The 3726-nt window shown below is 39.8% G+C and overlaps 1 pseudogene; it reads right to left on the bottom strand.

Moving 5' to 3' along the window:
* On the bottom strand, positions 268 to 2204 carry LOC100739618 (annotated as a pseudogene).

The raw sequence follows: 3726 nt of genomic DNA, 5'->3' as shown, positions 1-3726 counted from the left end.
CTAATAGTAGTTGTGAATCTCTAAAAGAAAGATACAGGCAGTGCTGCTCAAACTGAGCTGAAACCTGAATTCTCTACAGGGGAGAGCAAGCATATTCTACAGGATTACTGTCACCTAGAAAGGATAGCAGGACTAATTCCAGTCCTGGGAAACTGAGTATGGCTCCAGTTGCAGGCTGGGTAAGGAGGAGTGTGGGAACTGGGGGGGCAGCATGGGGTTGCCTCACAATCTTGGCCAGGGCTAGATGAAAGCAACAGAACCTGAACATCTGGCAGAAGTATCAGAGGGTTTTATTTTTTTCATCTTTTAATTCATATGGGGCTCATCAATTCTTATCAGTTAACATTCTCATTGACAGACAAATTTACATTAACTGTAGTTATATACAACATATCAAAGGACTACACGGGAAAATCAGGTATAACACAAGGCTTCATCAGCTAAAGAGTTCATCTAAGTTTGCTGCTACAGAGACATACAAAATAACAAATATACTGAAGCATTAACAAAACAATATACTCAGAATAACAGCATTCTGATGGAAAGATGCAGCTACAACAAAGGTCTGTAATTCACAATATGTGTAATTATATAACTTATTACAATTAACACAATTCATATACAAAATATTAACATAGCTGATAGTCATGACTGAACCAATGTCAGAATTTCTTCTCTATTCATGCAATGCAGTTATCCCATGATATCCATTATGGTCAGACCCCAATGACACGGTAGTCATTAAGTTTGTTAAGCACTTCAAATACCAGCATGTCAAGATGGCAAAACTACACCAAGCAACTTTTTGCATCAAGGGATCTAATCTAGCTTACCAGTTCAAGCTCAACATTCACTCTGAAGTATTTCTTCAGGCATGCAAAAACAGGACTAACAGGTTTAAGCTGTTCTTCTCCAGAAAGTGACAATCCAGAAATTCGAATTAGAGTATGAACAGGATCCATTCTCCTGGTCTATCTGCAAATCCTCCCGTTTCTTCATCTTGACAAACTAGATGAAACTGTGCACTTTCTATTAATCCTATGAAGACTTCCAACTATCTTTAAGGAAGCCAGCATCCACCATGAAGAGCTCACAGCTAGGAACTTCTCTGGCCATCCACTGAGTCCACCTGATAGAAGCTGTCATTCACAAAGCCATCAACCAAGTAAATCAGAATTTACTTGATGCAACTGACTAGTAATAGCCAGACAGCCTGTACAACAATAGGTCTGCCCACCAGAGGATTCAGAACTTGGCCCACAACCAAATCCACCATTGAAGTTCATACACGATAAAACAAATTCACTTGACTTTTCCATCTTAAGAGAAACAAACTTCCCCAAGAGAGTCAAAGCTGCCACTGCACAAATAGAATCTTGAATCAATTTTTCCCTAAATATCTCCAGCAAAAGAGCAATCTTCTTGCTGTAGACTCTGAGCATATTCCACAGTTTTATTTATGTTAATAGTGTTAATACTATCACAGAGAATAAGAATCTGGACATCACTAAGAATGCACAAAAGTTGTGGCATAGTGGTTAACAAATCTGACTAGGAACCATGAGGTTGCGGGTTCGATCCCTGGCCTTGCTCAGTGGGTTAACAATCCGGGGTTGCCGTGAGCTGTGGTGTAGGTCCCAGACACGGCTCGGATCCCGCGTTGCTGTGGCTGTGGCATAGGTTGGCAGCTACAGCTCCAATTAGACCCCTAGCCTGGGAACCACCATATGCTGTGGGAGCAGCCCTAGGAAAGGCAAAAAGACAAAACAAAAAAACCCAAAACAAAGTTTAGGATCATGTCCAATAATAGCACTTATTCCATCACCCTCATGTTGATGTGACTTAATGTCAGAATTTTTTCTCCATTCATGCTATGTAGTTGTCCCATGAGATCCATTATGGTCAAATCCCAATAGATGCCACTCATTCTCAAATACTCAGACAAACAGTATTCATAATCATCTTTCTTTGAGCCATAGGATTTGATGTAATCTGTGTGCTTCTTTGGTAATAGGGTGTCAGATGTACCTGACATGATAATAACATGATTTTGTGGTGTGACTGTGTCTGAGAGTGAAAAGAGCATAGGGTTTTTGCTTTTGTTTTTTTAATTTTTTAAATTTTATGGCTTCACCCACAGCACATAGAAGTTCCTGGACCAGGAATTGAATCCAAGCCATAGCTGCTACCTATGCCACATCCTTTAACCCACTGCCCCAGGCAGGGGACTGAACCTGCACCTCTGCGGACTGGAGCTGCTTCAGTCGGGTTCTTAATCTACTGCACCAATAGCGGGAACTCTAAGGGAGGTTTTTTCTTTTTCAACTGAAAGATTTAACAATAGTTTTTTCTTTGCCTTTTATAAAAATACATGGTCCTTCATGGAATAGAACGTTACAAAACATGTTAAATAAGCCAAAACAGGAGTTCCCGTCGTGGCGCAGCAGAAAGGTGCGGCCGTAAAAGGACAAAAGAAAAAAAAAAAAAAAAAAGCCAAAATATAAATCAAAAAAGTCTGAGGGCCTAAATCAAAATGTCCATGAAAATTATTATTATCACAGGATTTGCTGATATCTTCTTTCTCACTTATTTGGGTTTTCCATTTTATATAATAAATGTCTTTTTTTTTTTTTTTTTGTCTTTTCTAGAGCCACACCCATGGCATATGGAGCGTCCCAGGCTAGGGGTCTAATTGGAGCTATAGCTACTGGCCTACGCCACAGACACAGCAACACGGGATCTGAGCCAAGTCTGCAACCTACACCACAGCTCGCGGCAACGCAGGATCCCTAACCCACTGAGCAAGACCAGGGATCAAACCCACAACCTCATGGTTCCTAGTCGGATTCGTTAACCACTGAGCCATGATGGGAACTCCAATAAATGTCTTTCTTTTATAATTAAAGTAATTTTAAAAAATCACTTTACTAAAAGAACCAATCACAGCAATTAGAAAATTAAAACTTTTAGTGGAAATTTTTTAAAGTTTAGGATTTGATTTGGCAGCTTTGGCAATATTATTCAAGTATTACTTATTATTTCCCAGGTAAGCTAACACTGGTTAGCTTAATTCACTTGAATGGAACCTCTTTAGAAAGAAATAAAGTAACAGAAACTAGGTGGCTTAAAACAGAAATACCGTCTTTCATAGTCTAGAGGCTGAGAAACCAAAATCAGGGTGTTGGCGGGGCATGATCTTCCTGCAGGCTCTAGGAAAATACACTTCCTTGCGTCTTCCTAGCTTCTGCTGGTTTTGGCAGTTGTTGGCTTGTAGCTGCATTACTTCATTCTGCTTCCACAGAGACAGACTTGTCCCTTGTGCATATATGGGCCCTCTCCTCCTGTGAGGACACCAGTTGTAGGATTTAGGAGACACACTCTAATCCAGCATTACCTTGTCTTCACTAATTACATCTACAAAGATCCAATTTCCAACTGAGGTCACATTCTGAGGTTCCAGGTGGATGCAAATTCGGGAAGGACACTATTTAATTCACTCTAAGGCTAGAAATAATTTAGTCCCCAAACCATTACAAGTATGAATCAGCACATTTAGGAGGGCCTGTTTGAAACTATTAACATTTTAACTGTATAATCTCTGTGTTAAGTGACCCAAACTGTCTGACTCACATACAGAACTGTGTTGACAAAGTAACCTGGGATGTTCACAGTAACTTTTTTTTTTTTTTTTTGTAATAGTGACAAATGGGAACAACCTAAATGACT

Source organism: Sus scrofa, chromosome 7 (genome assembly GCF_000003025.6).
Source record: "Sus scrofa isolate TJ Tabasco breed Duroc chromosome 7, Sscrofa11.1, whole genome shotgun sequence".
Taxonomy (NCBI): domain Eukaryota; kingdom Metazoa; phylum Chordata; class Mammalia; order Artiodactyla; family Suidae; genus Sus; species Sus scrofa.
The sequence above is the reverse complement of the archived record's forward strand: the minus strand, read 5'-3'. Positions and strand labels throughout refer to the sequence as shown.